Below are 19,451 nucleotides of genomic sequence, written 5' to 3'. Positions count from 1 at the left end.
TCTCAGGAACACTAAATGCGGATCTTGAACTCTTGGGGAAGCCATGCTTCAGCTCTCAGGCAGCAGAAACATGGCAAAGACTAACTTTAGGATATTGCAATATACCCTGCATTCCCCATACTGCTCTCTGCACATATGCATGCATCGGACAAGAACCCTAGGATAGGGGAATTCAGTTTGGGAAGCATCTCCCTAGATCTCGATGAATTCTGGGTCATGCTTGACAGACCGGGTTTCTGAGATTTTTACCCATCAGAGGCTCACCTTGAAGAAGAAAGGTGTTTTCCTCATGCTACTTGAAGCGTAGGGTTTTGCATACGACAGCTACATGTTCTGATTTCACAAATGTTTTCGATGGAAAAGCACAGACACATCTCCTAACTAGAAACTGCCTGCATTCAGGTTGTCTACAGCTATCCTTAGGTAGTCAGGCGCTCCTACAAAAAGCATCTTACAGGAGTAACCATCCCGGCTGTAACGCAACAGCAGCAGTTCACCCTGCTGCGGGATTTCGCTTGTTAAGTGCTAGCATCTAGACACCCTGAAGCACAGCAGAAAGCGTAAACTGTTGGTGAAAGGCAAGGAAAAGATAGGTGGGAGAGCGGGGACAAAAACATAACAGTGACACCTTCGGCTTTTGTTTCCACCTTACTGCAAACATCAAAACAGAGCCGGAGGATGAAATTCTCTCTTGAGACAGAAAACCTCCTCCACTCGAGTTCTTGTGCTTTGAGGTTACTAAATGGCCTGCAGGCAGCTGCAGCCCAGTGTACCGTAGGATGCACAGAAATGATGGATTACTGTTTCCACCAGGTGCCTTTCATTCCTCCTGAATCACCAAACTCAGAACAGTATTTCTTCTCCGTGACTATCAAACCATACTACTGAAACAAAGGGAGATTTATTTTGCATTGCTCCTTTTCAATAAACTGTCTCAAACTACTTCACAGAATTAAGATAAAATACTGCTCAGGAAGAGAGGAATTAAGAAATACGAGCTACCGGCGAAAAAAAAATATTATATTTCTATGGGATTTTTCACCAAGCAGGAAGATTTGTCATGCGGTAAACAGCAGAGGCTGGGGATTGGGCCACTTGTGTTTTATCTGTTCTTTTACAGACTTCTTGTGTGACAGGGGATAACAGAATGACAATTCTATCCAGGAATTGCTAAAAATACAGCACAATTTCAAAGCTTTTGGATAGGAGCTCGTTTCACTCAGCTTGTCAAGCTTTATCCTTTCACTGCTTCAGCTTCACTATGTGTTAAACAGCATTACTACCTAGCCATGTCAAAAGAGCACTTAGATTAATGCCCTCAAATGAAAAGAAACTAGAGGAGCATAAATTATTGGTGTTCAGAGACCCAACAGGACCACCGAGCTACGCAGAAGTCAACAGAGATGATAACAAGCCAATGAATTTCAAGCCACTTCTTGCATCCACCCCATAACTTCACACTTAAACCCATGCAGCCTACAGATAGGCTGGCCTGTTGGGAAGGAAGATTCGTCATTTCTAAATTTAGCAGTCACTTCAATTATAGCATGATGCTTCAAAAGCAACAGAGTTACAAAGTGGAGTTTGCAGGAAGACTATTTAAACTGAGAGCTCACCTCACTGAGTAAAGTCTTTTCTTAATTCCCTTCCTGTTTGGACAATTTGATCCACTTCATTTTTTTCCACTGCAACTGCAAGGGTCTGTCCCACTGTGAATGGATTTTTTTTTTTTTCTGGGATAACTTCCAGGTTAAAGAGAAAGGATTTACACTTGAATGAAACATGGGCTCTGTATTTGGAAAATTTGTTTTGAAAACTTGGGAAGGAAGCAAAGTCTCCTTCATTTAAAAGGGGACTCAATTAACATTCTCCAGCAAATCTTCCTAAGGAAGAAAAAGTACTTGCAGGCGGACACGTGATTTCAAACTTGTTCTCCTCGTTCACAGCGCTGCTTTCTGAAACACAGGCCACTGCTTTTGAGAGACACGAGGATCTTTGCACAGCTTTCCAAAGAACTGCCTGTCACAGTCAAGGCCTTGACTCCAGGCATAAGATGTTCTGTGATCAAAGTTGGGGAAACTTAAAATATTGCCTAAAGGCCCCAGTGAAGACCCAGACTGATAAACTCGCTCCATGAGCACCACAGACCTCTCTACAATAGGGGAAAGCTCCTCTCTGCTTAGCCAAAACTGGGAGATAAATTCCTCCAAGAACTAAGAAGCATCACAGATCTCACCACCTAGGACACCACCTCATCTTCTGGAAAACATACAGCATTGTGGGTTTGGTTTTAAGAAATTTGTAAAGACAGCACGAACAATCAACCAAGAAAACATTTTGCTTTTGATACACACGTTACTGGGTCTGGGTTTTACCTGGAACAGGCAGTGGTCAGACAGGACCACCAAATTGTTACCTGGGTTTTGAAAAGCAACTCTGAAAGTGCAAGGCATGTCTAGATCTTGCCCATACAGAAAAAGGGCCTATGTCATTATTTTTCTTTTTCAGCCAAACTAAAGGAGAGAAAAAGGTCACTGACAATTTAATATTCAATTTCATTTCTGAATTCTCTTATCAGTTGCATACAACAGAGTATTCGTCACCCTTTAATAAGTGTCTGTTGAACTACAGCCCAATACAGAGTTGATGATGGACTGAGTCAGTCATTACTACAATACACAGCAGTTCGGGATGGGAGAGAAAGGAATTATCAGTGTATATTGCTACAGAAAGTACGCAACCTTCACCTCATTGAACACTTTGGACAGATCACTAATCCGTCTCTTCTGGATGTTGAAAACTCAAATCTGCCTCTGGCATGCAGCAACAGTTACCTGTAGCTACCAACCTTCAGTGTCTCAGACAGGAGTCTAGGTCTTCTATGTAGTGAAAAAAAAAAAAAAAAAAAAAAGATGTAGACTCCCTCCAGCGCCTATCCAGGTAATCTAGATGCTGACATTTGAATTATCCTTTGCAGAAAGGCCATCTTAACCTAGTCATTACATTAGGCATGAATACTATAAAATGTATTTGACAGTTATTCACTAGTTCATCTAAAATAAGGTGGTAGTTTGGAGGATCATCTACACAGAAATGAGACAAAACAGCTATGCTGCAATCCTTTATCTTCATCCAAAAAAAAAGTGGTCTGGGATTTTGTTATTTAATAAGATCTTCCATAGGAGAGTTGGCATGTTTTAAATTCACACCCCTCTGCAGTGGAATAGCCTCCCCACACAGACAAGTGCCTAACTCTTAACCCTTGTTGGCCAAATATAAAAACAAAAAAATATCAGAGAATCCTCTCAACTTCCCATATATATGAAATCATGCACACAACTGTAAGGCACTTTGCACAGCTGTTAACCGTGCTGCACAATGATAAACACACTTAAACTAGTTTACATTTGCTTAAAATAAATACATAAAGAAAAGAGGTCTTACTACTTTGTTTTCTGCCTGCTACACAGATGTTGGACAGCATGAAAAGCTGGAGATATTCATTAGATGAGGTAAATAAGCTATAAATGAAAAGCCCTACGCCTTTCACTCCATATACAAGGCCAAAAGCTAGACTAAACTTGAGCCCTGTGTCAAAACTCTCCATCTGTCCCAAGGGAATCCACAAAACATTTGTACAGCTACTTTCCCATTAACTTGAGATAACGATCCCCTCAATCAGATGCAACTTCCGTACTCAGAAATGTTCCCTGTGCATACCTTCTCCTGAGAATATAATAGGTGGTGACAACTCATGAACTATGCTCACATCTGCATGTCTTTTAATGAATAAGCTATTTGTTGGGAAAATACAAACACATAGTGCTCTATAAGAGACTGACTTTTAGCTACGCCTTGGAAAAGAGTCAACCTATTCCAACAGTTTTAAAACAGATAAATGCAGTAACTGGATCTTCACCGGAAAGACAGGGAAGAGTATTTCTAGAATTAAAGAGTTTCTCTCTTCCATATGTCGAATTGCTTAGAACTGTTCACCCCAAGTCCCATGCAGGCTTTCTGATCCTGGTCACACTGCATCGTCCTCATGCTTTACGACCAGGAACCTGCTGCAAAATACACACTTCTCTACATACATAGGGTACATCCCTTCGCTATATCCTGTTGGATTTAAAACCAGGGATGAATTTATTCTGCACAAGATACCTCTGAAAGGGATTTAACTGTTAGAAGAACTGTGCTTTTAAAAGTGAAATTGCTCAGCTGATGTGGACAAAATCTAGAAGTGTCACAACTCTCCGCTCTGGGACTTAAATACTCATGTAAATGCTACACACATGTACAAAGCTTCTGTCCTGGAAAGTTCCCGGACATGAAGTGATGGGGGTACAGGGCCATATTTACACTGCCACTCCACTGTGTAGCTTCTTCTGTCCATTTGTCACCAAGCACATCTTCCCCTCCCTGCTCCAAAGCAGACTGAGCTTAATATACTTATGCAGTTGTGAAGTGTACTGCCTATTATCCAATTAGGCGACTAACAAGATCTGAGTAACAGCACGTAGGCACAGATAACAGTTGGCTGATATCTGGTACAGATTAGACACGTACTTTATTTTTCCAACCCTTGCAGAAAGAGGGTTGGGATTCATTCAAAGACTGCTTTGAAGACTGGATTCAGGTAATTGTTTAATTTCATTTGGGAGCCATAAACACATCACGTTTGCTTCCTCTTGATCTCCTGGGGCTGCCATATAGCAACTGTCCCGTTACAAAAGTTCTCATAAATCTGGTGTAGTCTGCACGTTTAACCTTTCAATGTAGAAAGGGGCAGATCTCACCACCTTCAAGGTTCCTTCTATCTTCAAAAATCTATGGAAGACAGATCCTTTCATAAAGGATCCATGCATCACCAGGAAAAAATTGTATGCCCATACAGAAGTGATAAGGATATTCAGAAACACAATCTTTATTAGCTCTGACACTGACATGATTTTCCCAGAAGATCCAGCTAAGAAAACATGAACGAGATGTAATCATTATAAAATGGCTGCTTGACAAAATAACTCTCAGAGTGTAATTATCAATGGTTTGCTATATAATTGGTAAGGCACTTGAAAGCGGGTCCAGCCAGGTATAAGACGTGTGCAACATTTTCATTAATAACTTGGATGATGGACTGGAATGTATGCCGATAAAACCAACAGATGATTCAGAGCTGGGAGGATTTGCAAGCACTCTGAGGTACAGGTTCAGATTTCCAAATGATCTTCACACACTAGTCCAATATCAACAAGAGGAAATACTTAAGAAAGCAAAGTTACATGAACAAATGTAAAAATGGGGTGCAATTCCCTATGCAGCAATTAGTAATTCCCTAAGCAGCATAAATGCAAACCTCATCCTGCAGTTATGGAAAAGCATGGAAAGCAGTTAGCTATACATTGCATGGCTTTGCCATCAGCTGCTCACTTTTTTGCACCTACTGTACATTTTTACAAAATGCAGACTGGATCTTGGAAAGAGCAACAAAAATCCATGATAATTAAAAAAACCACCAGGTATGAGAAGAAATTGGATCCATTTAAGTCAGACATGTTGCTAAGAATAGACTAGTCCAAGCAAGCAGGCAGGCCACAGCCTGAAGGAAGCCTCCTTCTTCCTTCATCAAGCAGGAAAAATTCCCAGTGTAACTATTTCTAAAGACACTTCTCCACTTAAAAACAAGCTAGTGATTAGCAATATGCATGGAAAGAACAAGAGTCCATGGGCTTATCTATACAGAAAAAGAGACCAGAAACCTTACTTTTTATAGTTCCCCATATGTTTTCATTCCACACCTTACTTCTTCCAGCACACTTCTCCTCATAGGTCTAAACACAACTTTTTGTTGTTGTTCCAAAGTAAATCTTAGCAAATCTTGAAAAGATCGACTGACTGACCTAGAGACATTCAGTTTGTCTCCACAAATGGAGAGATACAGATCAGGTAAGTGGACTACAAAATAATTAAAATTGGCTGGATCATTGAGTGCAAGGGGCAGTAGCCAACAGACTGTTGTTAAACAGGTATTTTTTAACATCTCAATTAACGACCTGGATGATGGGGTAGAGAGCTCCCTCAGCAAGTTCAGACAACATCATGCTGAGAGGAGCAGCTGGTACATTGGAGAACAGGACTGCCCCAACAAGCTGGAGGAATGGACTGAAGGAAACCTCACGAAGTTAAGCAACATAGATGTGAAGTCTTGCACCCAAGACAGGAGAAAAGCATTTATCAACACAAACTGAGGACTTCTTAGCTAGGGAGAAGCTCTTCAGAGAAACACCTGAGGGTCCTGGTGGACAGTAAGTTGAAGAGGAATTAGCAGTGTGCTCTTGCAGCAGTGAAAGACAGCCACAAAATGGGCTCAATTGGGAGAGACAATAGTCAGCAGTTTGAGGGAAGTGATTCTTCTTCTCTTGGTGCTAGTGGGGCCACATCTGCAGTACTATCTAATTTAGCCACAGTCCCAGAAAAGCCATCAACAAACTGTCCAACAGAGAGCCACTAGGATGATCTAGGGATTGGAACACAAGACATACAAGAAAAGAATGAAGGAATCGGGTTTGTTTAAGTTTGAGAAGAAATAGGTGTTAATGGGGGATTTAATTTCTATCTTCAACTACCTAACCGGCAGTTACAGAGAAGATGGAACTAGACTCCTCTAAACAGCACACAAAAAAAGCACAAGAAGAAATGGGCAAAACCTGCAGCAAGGAAAATCCTGATTAGATAAAAGGAAAATACTCCTTACTGTCAGAGGGTTAACATGGGACCATGTTGCCCAGAGAGTTGATGGAAACTCCATCCCCGGAGATTTTCAGAACTTGATTGGACAAGGACATGAGCAACCAGCTCTGAAATTGGCCCTGCTCAGAGCAGTGGTTTGGACTACAGAGCTCCAGATGTCCTCTCCAAACTGAATTATTCAGTAATTCTAAAAAATCATTATGAAGAAACACTGAACAAGGGATTTTGCACAGTAGCCTACAGCTCTATACACCTGTTCAGTGATAACAAGTGCTCTGGACTCAAAAGCCATCAATCAAATACCTTTCATATGACTGAAGTTCCCTTTATCTGTAATTAAAGGAGAAAAAAAAAACATAAGAAGAAAACACTAGAACTTTCACAGCTCTTTGAAACAGCTAGGTCTTTGAAAGTGCAAAAGAAACTGAAGACTCACATTATACAAGTTTTCAAATAAAGACTCTAAAAGAAAACTGAGGAGAATTCAGAGAAGATACGTACTAACAGTTCAAACAAAATTAAGGCTGTTCAACCCAACCTGCTCCTCCTAGCACAATAAACACAAGCAGCTTCCAAGAGGTGTTTCAGACCTGTCCAGACCAGCCTTTATAATGACGTTAGCTTCTTCAGTTACCTCGAGATGAAGGCTCTCTGGAAGCCGACACAGCTTTCATACATATTTCCTATTCTCCTGGACACAATCCTGTCTAACGTGCTCTAGGTGACCCTGCTGAGCAGGGAGGTTGGACTAGATGATCTCCAGAGGTCCCTTCCAACCTTACTGATTTCTATGATTCTATGATTCTCTCCCACTGAAAGGTATAAGAAGCTAGATAAAATAGTCACAATGATATTCACAGGCAAGTGATTTTTTCCAAAAATAAAACTGGTACAGCCCAATTTTGCAAATGGAAACAGCAAATAGCCATATTCTCTCAGACACAGTTCAAATGAAACTGCCACCTTCCTCTAACTGTCTGCTAAAACGAGCCCTCTAAAACCTCAGAAAATAGATTCAGCTACAGCACACAAGATGGCCAATGGATGCAAACTGCAATATTTTGTGTAATGGGAACATCTGTCCACTTGGAAGCAGAACAAACCAAACTCAGATATCTGGCTCCATCACACAATAGCCACTTGGAATCATTTTCCTAAGATTCTCCATCACACAATAGCCATTTGGAATCATTTTCCTAAGATTATAATGATCAAATGGCAATCGCCTTCAAGCTAACAGCTGATCATTACTTATCATGCTGACCAGCATGTTACCAGTTTATCCTTCTAAGTAATGGTTCTAGTGCTAATCCGCTACATTTTCTCTTCTGTCATGCTTTACTTTTGAACATCAGGTCTCCTCCCAAAGGAATCAACATAGCCACACACTACCAGTTGTGCAAATGCATGAATGTCCTTCACAGCAACGAAGAGAGAGTACCCACAAAACCAAACGCACAGAGTATAACCATTGCAGAGAGGGTGAATAGGAAGTCACCAGTGAACTACAGCTGGGACGTCAAATGGGGAGGGCACAACTGCCCAAATTACAACCCAATTAGTCACAGGGAAAGATCTGACGACAGCAGCTGACAAGGACCTCCACTTTACCACACTGTTCTCTCTGTGAAGACCCACAGTACATCCCAGCAGAAAAGACAGTACTTGAAGAGTATGTGTCTTACTTTTATAGTATGTAGAGAGCCATAACTCATAATGAAACAACACATTACGTCATGAGCGGTTATTTGTGCTTCTGCCAAATAAAAGATAACACAAAGTCTATACATGTGAGTCATAAGTAATCTGCCAGTTCAGTATAGGTAAGGTGCCAGATGGCACACACTGCTGTTTTGGATCCTGCATTTCACAGAAGAAATCGTCCAACTGCAGCCACTGCCCATTCCCAGAGACTGCTGCAAAGAGGAAAATGAAGATGTCAGCTGTTTTTGACTGCAGCAGGAAACATTAGGAAGAGCTTGGTAATGCTAAGAACAACAGAGGACTGAGGTGGTTCACCCAGGGAGGGTGGGGAGAGTACATCACTGCAGGCTTTTAAGAACTGTGTTGGACAGACATCTGGGGGAAAAGTTTAGATAGATCTGACCCAGTTGTGGGGCATAAGGTTACATTAGACAATGTCCTGAGGTCCCTTCCAGCCCTACTGTTCTTCAGTTATAACAGAAAAATATGACAAGAAAATGTATCAGCAGCAGCCCCAGACCAAAAGAACTTTCCTAATATTTCTATTTCTATTCTTAATAATTCTGTTTCCATAATATGACACACAAATGCCATGAGATCCCATTGGATCCCGTTGGCAGGGGTTGCCCATTCTTACATAGTAACTCCTGCCTCACTTCCTGAAGAGCAATACAACACAAACAACCAAGTCTTATGGAATAGGACTATGGGCACATGACCAGGAGCTACACACCACAGCCTTCCCAATGAGACAGACCACAGCTGCCAAGTACCTCTCTCACATCCCACACCACGGGGATGGTTGTTAACAAGAGCCCATCTGCACTTGACCTCCAATTTTGGACCATGCAGCCAGAATAGCTCTCTTTTTTCTTTAAGCCATTCAGCTGTTCTTCCTTGGAATATATGCAGGCATACAATCTTTAGGAGTGGATCCCCTTCACGTTCTGGGGACCCCTGAGCCAAATGTGTATGCTTCTAATCAAAACCAAAAAATAACCCCCAAAAACACTTTCAGATCATCTGCTTAGCATTACAAACTCAACTCCAGCACTGCCTCTCCCTGTGCTTTACTGAGACTTCAACACACGAATCCCACCTGTATAAACTATTTGTGAAGCGATATCTAGTTAGGATGGACCTTTCGGCCATCCCTTAGATCTACAATGTTCCTACTGGCCAGCCTCCAGCAGCCAGCTAACAAGAGTGAAGCTGACTTTAGGCAGCTCTTGATCAAAACCTTGGATCGCCTCCTGATGCTCTGCTGCAGGGTATAGGGAGCCCACCACACAGTTCCAGATCCCACTCCAAGGGAATCAGGGGACAAAAAGATTAATAGCCCAGTGCTTATCTCTAAAGACCATTGTCACATTTAGTCCTTTGTCAAGCTCTTCTCGATGTCCGGCACCAGATGCTATTGTATAACTGGAGCAACGGTGTGAGCTTCCCATTACTGTAAACTGGACTGTTAATTTAGTCTGCTAAATTACTGGAAGCACTGTGCTTCTGAAAGAATTAATTAATGGCACATAATGTTCTGGGAGATCAGACAATCCAAGCAGCAGACTGCAAACTGCAAGCCCCGAAGTACTAACCTTTATCTCAGGGTTAGAGCTTGAAAACTATCAACTTCGACAGCAAGGTGGTTTTAAGAGCTTTTGCTTCCTTCCCCCCTGCTCAACTCTTGCAAAGCAGATCTCCAACCTCTCAGTTGTCCCTGTTTGCGGAACCACACAGTGTCCAAGTTCGCAGAAATGATCCAAGGCAAAAATACCCCCTCTGCTGTGTGTGTATGCGTGTTTATGGATACACTCCTGTACATCTGCAGGCACAGTTTTTCAACCCACTGATCTAATTTTGCACTGCTCTCAAGGGACGCAGTTCAACTCTCTCACTAGTACTGGCAGTGGCAGTCATGCAATGGGCCAGGGATTGGATCCAACTGAAAATCTACCCTATAAAAACAAAAAATAACCTGCTGTCAGGCAGATAGGCACCCTGATCCTCTTGTCTACGGCTGCAGCATCTCATAAGCCTGAGTGGGACAAACCCTTTCAATAGCAGTAGTGTCTTAAATCAGCATAAGCCAATCATGAGACTATGTCCTGATGGGGGTGGAGAACAGTTCTGCTAGTGAGGAAACATGTAGGCAGAGACAGGACCGCACAATAAAAAGAGCTTAATGCAGTTCCACTGCTGAAGCCAGTGTCTTGCAAAACTATACTCCTCACAGCAGCCCAGACTTACCAAAAAGGTCCACAATTTTTAAGAGTTCAATCAAAGCATTACCAGACATGTTAATGATGCACGTCTTCCCAGCAGAGTCCACTGGGACCACAACAGCAAGCAATTCCAAAAAAAGAAAATCCTGTTAGAAAAAGACTGGAGATCAAAGCAAGAGGTTACACCTACATCCTGGAATATGCATGCTCGTGGAACAAAAGAATTTTAAATTCAGTTTCAAAATAAATGTCTGTCCGTCCAACAGAAACATTAGGTTAGCACACTTGAATGCTGCACCTGTACAATACCCTCCAGAGAAAAAGCCTAGTACTCCAGCATACCCCATCTGCCCTGCAAAATTAATTAAACCAAACACAGTTCTTATAAAGGAAAAGAAACTGCTCCTTTCTTATTCAGCAGCTGGCTTAGGGACAGCCCCAGATTACCTGTTAGCTTGTAGCATAAGGTCTTTTCTTGGACACCTCAGCTACAAGACAGCCTTCTCTGAGTAGGTATTTCACAACAGAAACGAACCAAACCAAAGGTTTTTTTCTTCTCTCTTCAAAGCCTTCAAACACCATCATATCCTGTCCAATATTTGAGTCATTCCAAGCATGCCAGTAACCTACGCTGTTAAATGCCATTCAGCTAAATCTAGAGGACACACTTAAAAAAAGTCTGTGATCATGCAGAATAACTGTGAAGCGTGAAGAAAATAATAAACAATTATCCATTCTTCTGAAATGATCCTCCATTGCTTGGTACTCTACTTTTGTCAGCCAGGAAAACAAATATTTTCTTATTTCTTAAAAGGTAGTTCCTGCCTTTGAACTCAGTAGTTTAAAAAAAGAAAACTAGATTCTAATTAAATTTTCAAGCCATTACAAAGACTGCAACATTTTAAAGACTACTTGATAAAAGAAACATAAGTGACCAAATAATGGAAACTGAAGATACCCCACAAGCTGAAATCATCTTTATTCAAGCAAATTCAGCTCTCTGGACTTCACACAGCTGAGACTCTGCCCTGCTTACTCAAATCTCAGTTCTACCAATGATTTACTCTGTGGTCTCCAGATCTCTCCATAGTTTTCCTATTTGCAAAAATGAGAATCCAAACCACACCTCGCCACTCCCATTTTTACAACCACCAGGTCCTAGCTCCAAGATATCACAATACTATCACAATACAAAAACTCCAGTGGCCACCAAAAAAAAAAAATACTCTTAAAACCACAGCATGGATTAAAAATCTTCAAAGAAGCACCACTTTTTAAAATTTCCCTGCAATTAATTATCCCCAGGAAAAAAATAGACAGCAACATATACAGTGCATCTCCCACAGTGTAGGTCTGTGTTATGCTACTGCCAGGTTCAACTTGCAAACAGGATCCACCCTGCATGCTGTGCTATTTGCAGGGTGAGGATGCTAGTTGACTGCCTGCCATCGTTCCTCCAGCCTGCAGTCCAACCGCTGTCCCCAGGATCCTTCATGGATGCTACCTGAAGTATCCAAGGCCTTTTCTTCCCAAGAGATGACAAAAGAACATGTGCAAACTCTGCTGGCCAGGCTTTATATTTTGGTGACAGGACGGATGCACTCTGGTCAGGTGAAGGTAAAGGACCGTGCCATGAACTCCATAAAAGACTAGGCAGCCTGCACAGCTGTAGAGTGAAACAACTAAAACACCACTGACAATATCTCCTTTCAGAAAAGATAGTTGCATGAGTCAAGATTAATCTCAAGAGCCTTTATTGCAGGTTGTAATACAGGTGGTTCTCCAAATCAAGCTCACCTCTGAGCTTGCAAAGCTGGAAGTTTCAGATACAGCAAGAAGGTGAACCGCAAATGCTCCCCAAAATATTTTCACAGCAATACAGTGTTGACAGCTGAAAAAAGAAAAGATACCAAGACACAAACACAGGACCTCAAACTCATGATTTGATGCAGCCACTTTTCAGAGCAGAGCCACACATCATGTGAACAGCTACAATACACCAACATGAGCTCCAGATACCATGAGGCACATGGTGTACTCGTGCTGAGCAGCGTAGCCATGAAGCTCTTATTTTCTAAATAGCTCATATTCCCACCCATGGTATTTCTGGAATTTACTCTTAAAATTAGAAGAAACCACAGGAACATCAGTTTTCAACAAGCAAAGACTTATCATAATTTCCATGGTGACTACTATAAACCCAAGTCATATTACTATGCCTATACAAATGCGCCCTCTGTACAGAGCATGAAATACCTGGCCACATTGAAACCCATAAGCCAGGAAGAGCTGACGAAGACTGGATGTGTCATCAAAATAGCTCAGAAATTTCCTGTTCCCTCAGTGGCTCTGGCTGAAACAAGACAGACAACGTGTTCTGGAAAGGGCACAATGTTTTGTGATGTGTTTGCTAAATAGTTCATTTTTAAGTGTCCTTAATACAAGTAATTGGTGGCATTAGTTGATCTATGGTTATGCTTCTAATCCCTCTTTTACAGACTTGCTAGGCTCCAGGTTATTACATGGTGGGCTGGTATCACCGTCCCTTGTTAATGCTGTGTTTCAGACTAACATTTTCACCAACGTGGAGCAGGAGGGATCCTTAAGCCACATAGTTTAGACACTCTCTTCAGAAGGAAGAGTTCAAATGCACTCTCCATCTACTTCATTTCCAAGATTTCTTTATATCTATTTAATTTATTATTTACCACTCTGGTACAACTTTTTAACTCACTAACAGAACAAAAAAAAAAAACAGTTATTTCATCTCCATAGCTTTGACTTCATTAACTTCTGGAGAGGACTGATGTTTGTAGCTCCTGGGAGGGGACATGTCTACATTTTTCCACTTTCAGGTCTGTGAATTACAGTTACTGGAAGAGGGAGATGGCAGACAGATTTGTGAAATTAAATGGACTGTACGTTAATATTTGTAAAAGGCACAGAGAAAATCTTTTCCATTTCTTTTTGATATAACCCAAGCATACAAAGTAAGTAAATGCATAGACTTCAGAAGCCAGCATCACCATTTTCCTTTGACCCTCATTTGGGTCAGCTAGAAATTAAACAGGGAATCTGATATCACTTTAAGAAGAATTATTTTTCTGAGGGAAGATGGTCGTAAAAAACACAAGGTGACATAAACCAGTTCCCGGGGTTGAGAGGACATGCAGCTCCACTTTCGCAATAGGCAGCAGGAATGCACTACGTGATTCACTCAAACCCGTAGTATAAAAAATAAATCAGCTGGATTATTTTAGTAACTCCTCTCCAAACTTCCCAAGCTGGTCCCATAGACAGAGATGGGCAGGAGTTCACAGAAGGTAGAAGACTGCAAAAAACCCCAAACTACACTACTTAGTTAAGGTGAGGACAGGTAAAAGAACACCATTCACACCTTTCCGATGCAAGGGTCCCTTGGGAGCCCATAAATAGTAAGCGTCCTTCTGCTTTCGAGGAAAGCTAGCAATCTGACAGAGCTTTTCAAACTCCATCTTAATCTCCTCATCCCTATCAAGCTGACGGAGATTTCCCTGCCCCAGAAAAAGACTGTGTTTCAAAGATACCACAATTAACACTCCGACAGCACTCTGTCGCTTGGTGGGAAAGACACAGCAGAGATTTTTTCAGAAAAAGTACAGTTATCCAAGTGAAGAACCAAGAGGGTTATCCAGGGCTGCTTGTAGACTGCAAAGGATTTGGGTTCCCAGGATTTGGGGTGTTCCCCCTCCACTCCAGAGCCATCATTTCAAGAAAGAGGGGGGCAAACCAGCTCCAGCGGGCTAAAGGACTGAGAAGGACTATAAACAGCGCTCCAACAGCGCTCAACATCAGACGGTGTTTACATGAGGTAAAGCCCCAATCTCAAAGCCCACTTTCACATATAATTTGGCCAAAATCCCACCAAAAATACCACCCAGTTGCTTCTCTAATGCCCAAGTTGCCCACGTAAACACTTCAGTGGTCATGCCACAATTTCTATCTAGACACCAAGTCAGATCTGAGACCTGTCTTGCTGCCAGCTCTGTATTTATCTGCTTCCCGGTCCAGTTTCCCACTCCACAAAGGGCAGAATGAGGGAGGGAGAGGAGGGGATGACTATGGAAAGACGACACTCGTCTTTTTTTAGAGGCAGAGCCAGCTGAATCTACGGACCTTGCTATCCGCTGAAAAACAGAAACACTGCACATCTGCTGCAAGGAAGCACCATAAAAAACATTAGCTTGTATCAGGCTAACAATCTGGGAAAAAAAAGGGAGCTGCAAGAGCAAAACGTTATCAGTAAGTCAATAAAACAACATTTGTAAAAGACTGGAAACACAGAGCGTTCTTACACAATACGCAGCCACGCTCGCTGTCTGATCACACATCCTCCGCTAAACCTGTCGGGGAACTTGCAGCGCAGTGCTGGGTCTTAGCGCTATGGGAAAAGTGGATCAGCGGGGTGAGCTAAGGACAGAGCGCTGGACTCAACCCCGCGCTAGCGCGGGATCCCAAAGTGGCCGCATACGAGCTTATACAGATGGTTTCACTTTTGCATAAAGCTCGTGCTTGCATCCAACGTAGCAGGGCAATTATGGATGGGCTCCACACTCTTTACGATGGGCTTTGCACAGGGTTCGAGACAGCATGCCTCTAAATAGAGGAATTTTAAGGGCGAGCTGAGAATAAGGATCAAGCAGCACAGCTGTATTTGGCGGAACGAGGATGTATATTGCTAAAAAACTTTGTTTTGAGGTCGGGTTTCGGTTACATGCGATTGGATTGATGCATCTCGCTCTTGCGCACCCAGGACGAGCTCCCGCGCCAGCTCGATGATTTAAAAGCCCGCGTAAATCTGCGAAAGGCGACGGACCCGCCGGAAAACCCGCCCAGACACCGGCATCGCGCCGGCCCGGTGCGAACGAGAGCCGCCGAGCACGTGCACACGCGTGCCAGCCGCGAGCACCCTGCCGCTGGCGCGCGGGGAAAGGCGTCGGGAAAAGAGCAAGGGGGAAAAAAGGGGGCAAAGGGAGGGAAAGGGAGAAAATGGGAAATGGAGGGAAAGGGAAAAGGGGGGGCAAACTGGGGGAAAGGGAAAGAAAGGGGGGAAACTAGAGGGAAAGGGGAAAAAGGAGGGCGAAACAGAGGAAAAGGGAAAAAAGGAGGAAACGGGGAAGAGGGGAAAAGGGGGAAATGGGGAGAAGAGGGGGAAAAGGGGGGAAATGGGGAGAAGAGGAAGAAATGGGAAATGGGGGAAGAGAAAAAAGGGGAAATTGGGGAAAGGGGGAAAAGGGGGAGAAATGGAAAAGAGGAAAAAAGGGGGGAAACGGGGAAAGGGAAAAAAGGGGGAGAAAATGAGGGGAAGGAAAAAAAAGGGGAGAAATGGGGGGAGGAAAAAAGGGGGGAATGGGGGTAAAGGGAAAAAAGGGAGGAAATGGGGAGAAAAGGAAAAAAGAAGGGTGAAACGGGGGGAAAGGGGGAAAAAGGGGGAAACGGGGGAAAGGGGGAAAAGGGGGGAAAAACGGGGGGAAAGGGGAAAAAACGGGGGGAAACGGGGAAAGGGGGGGAACAGGGATAAAGGGAAAAAGGTGGAAAGAAGGTGGATAGGAGGAAAAAGTGGGGGGAAGGCGGGAAAAAGGTGGGGCGGGAAGGCGGGGAAGGGGTCGGCGGCGCCCCTCTCCCGAGGACGCGGCCGGCCGGCCGCGGGCTCCCCCGGCGGGGAGCGGGGCGGGGAGGGCGGCGAGGCGAGGGGAGCGCAGGGACGATGATGCCGCCGCCGCCGCCGCCGGTACCTCTCTCTCTGCGGTGGCCGGAGGGGGACGCGGTGTCGCCGCCCGCCCAGCTCGCCTCGGCGTCTCGCTGCTCCCGGCGCGGCGGCGGCGGCGGCTCCTCCTGGCACTGCGAGGCGAGAACCAGCGCCGGCCTGTTTTCCAGCCGCCCTCCCCTTCGGCCCGCCCCGGCCCCGCCTCGAGGAGCCCCCGCTGCCCGCCTCGTCCTCCGCCGCCTCCTCCTCCGCCGCCTCCTTCTCCTCCGCCTCCCGCCGCTCCCCGCTGAGGGGCAGCGCGGCCTGGCGCGGCGGCGGCCTGGCCCTCGCCTCTCCCCTCACCACCCGCTCCAGACACACACACACACACACACACACACCCCTCGGGCCTATTTTGGGGATTAATCCCTCATTTTGAGGCATTCACTCCTCCAAACCCCCGGCCGGGGCGCCTCATCTCCCCCCCGCCCCCGGCAAGCGCCACCTTCCTCACGCCGTGGCCGCGTGTGGGGCCAGGCCGGGCGGCCCCCTCCGCAGAAAGCCTCCCTTGGGGTCTCCGAAATCTTCCCTCCTTCCCCTCCAAAAAATAATAAAAATAAAATGATAATCCACGGAAGCTCCCTGCCAATTAATTCCACCTTCTTTCCGGCTCCCGGGAGCAGGTGTCGCCCCTAAAATATTTAGGTGGCCCCCGAAACGCTTCCGCCGCCCCTAGGCATCCCGTCCCCCCGCCCGCGAAGGCCATCCCCAAATGCTGCTCCGCGTTCGGGAAAAGCCCCTCCGCAGCCAGCTCTTTCCCCCCTGCCCCCAAGCTGAGACTGAACTCAGCTTGGAAGCAAACACGCGGAAAAAAGCAAGACCAACATGGGAAGACCTAAAATGCTGTTCCTACCTGCAAGTATATGATGTTTCTTCCTTTAAAAACATCAAGCAGTTTGTGCAAACCAGGAAAATTCACAGCAATATCAAACTACTAATTACAAAGCATAGCGTGGTGCTGCAGATGTCTTTGCAAAGGTGAAGTCCTGGGTATACATACGTCTTTGCTGGCTTCTTGAGGACAGCATGGGTAAAGGATTGCACTGGGAATTACAGCGTTAAACCACAGTGCCCCTCAGACATGCCATCTAGGTGCTATGGGATACACATGCTAAAAATTACCATCAAGAAACAAACCTCTTCATGACACAGACCTCTCCTGAAGGCAGAAGAAAGCACAAATCTCCTTCCACTATTCAACAGATCAGGAGACAGCACTGAAAGCCATATAACAGAGCTCATTCTGGTGACGGGAATCACACGCTCCTGAATCTGATGTCTTTCAGGCAGCTACAGCTACATGATAAACATCAGTCTTCAAGTAGTGGTCCTGTAAATAGCATGTTTTATTAAATTATAGACCCTTTCTGAAAAAGTTTACAATCAGAGATGAGCAACATCTAACATGCAGAATGAGGATCCACCAGCAGAGCTGAAACATTTAAGTATCCCCCAGCTTCCCTGTTAAGCTTTCGGATGTCATGGCAGAGAAGGTCTTGAGAAAAGACTGCATGTTGGATGAAAATAGTTGTGTGTGCAAATTGCCTTCAAACGTTTTAAGGTTTTATAAAACATACTAATTCAGCTGCCTGGCTGAGGTTCATACCTGCAAAGCTGGGGTTGGATTGCCTAGCCAGGAAAACATCTGGAGAAAACAGCAAGAATAGCATGGGGTTCCCAGCTTCAACTAAATAGTAAGAACCATACAAACTCTTCCATTTTATATATATAGCCTTTATGTGTCATTTTCTTCCAGGCCTTGTCGTCTTATGACTGCTTTATTGCTGTTGTCACAGCTGGAACTGACTCCTGCAAAGCACCTTATGGTACCCGGAAGCTGCAGCCACGGTACTGTTTGACAGCCAGTATTGGACAACAGGCATCGAAGAGACATCTTGCTGTCAGAGAATAGGCAGCAGCCCTGCCCATGCACATGCTCCACAGGCTCAGCACAGGGACTCCACAGAGCCTACAGATGGAAGCAGAGCTTTGCAAATTAAAGGACTTCAGGGAAATGAGCCGCATCCCTGTTTTAACTGGGTACATCTGGAAAGGGAAGAATTGGCAACTAGGTAGAATGCATTGACTGGAAAGAGCAGCCATTCCCATGGGACCAGGCAGGGTCCGAGATAAAGAGGAAATGGGATCAGTTGGATGGTACGGCGTGGAGCTACCTGTCTGGAGGGGAAGCAGAGGAAACCAAGATATCCTGCCTGAAGTGCTCGGCATCTCACAGTGCGACTACCTGCCTCTGGAAGCCGTCTCTAATCTAGGCCGTGTCTGTCCTAGCCAAAGAGAAGCTACAGTGAAGAACAGGCTGGTGCTCCCTGTTCCCACAGGCAAGCTGACCCATGAGAGCTACTAGTCATCCAGCAGCTGGGAAAGCTGGTGAGCCAGTTCCTACTGAATGGCACTTCTATTTCCTCCATAGCAAATAAACAACCGTGCTCCAGGACTGCACTAGCTTGCAGCTCCCTCGGCTGCAGTTTGAAGGATTTGAACTAAATCTAGACAGCTCTGTGTAGCTGCGGTCCCTTGGGCTCTACTCCCTTTCTCCAGTCTAAATTTGGCAGCAGAGCTTAGCCAGCTCAAAAGCCTTAGGCACGCTTACAAGAAATTTTGAGGGTACATGAAAATGCAATTACCTGTGGGAAAATAGAACAATACTGTATTACAAGCATGTGTTTAATACAGTACTAAATATATTTAAAATGAAGAATTGACAGGTATGGCTGATGTTGGTGTCATACTCAGTATTTCCAGTGAATTTGGAGGAGGTCCTAAAATAAGCACTTATTGTGCCTCTGACATTTATCTTCTTAGCTCATGGTTTGTGAACAGCTGGCCTAACAAGGTAAATAGAATATCTTTCCTTGGAAGATGCCCATGAACCGCAGGTTTATGAATGAAATGCAAATGGAAAGATCAGAGATCTTTCCAAAGATGCGTTCCAAAGATCAACTGCAAAATCCAGGGAATATAACCCAAAA

At 44.4% G+C, this 19,451-nt stretch overlaps 1 protein-coding gene across 2 annotated transcripts in view; it reads right to left on the bottom strand.

Annotated features, from left to right (window-relative positions):
* The window catches only part of SMOX (spermine oxidase), a 56,711-nt gene extending 40,163 nt beyond the window's left edge, over positions 1–16,548 (bottom strand). The window contains exon 1 of one of the 2 annotated variants that reach the window (XM_062575079.1): positions 16,451–16,548. The gene's annotated coding sequence lies outside the window, so the exon portion shown is untranslated. Of the gene's footprint in view, positions 1–15,010; positions 15,094–16,450 lie in introns of those variants that run through there. The other variant, XM_062575080.1, reaches the window with a different exon arrangement.
* Between the last annotated feature and the right edge of the window lie 2,903 nt (positions 16,549–19,451).

This window comes from Rhea pennata, chromosome 4 (assembly GCF_028389875.1).
Source record: "Rhea pennata isolate bPtePen1 chromosome 4, bPtePen1.pri, whole genome shotgun sequence".
Lineage (NCBI taxonomy): Eukaryota > Metazoa > Chordata > Aves > Rheiformes > Rheidae > Rhea > Rhea pennata.
This window is presented reverse-complemented; position numbering and strand designations above follow the sequence as displayed.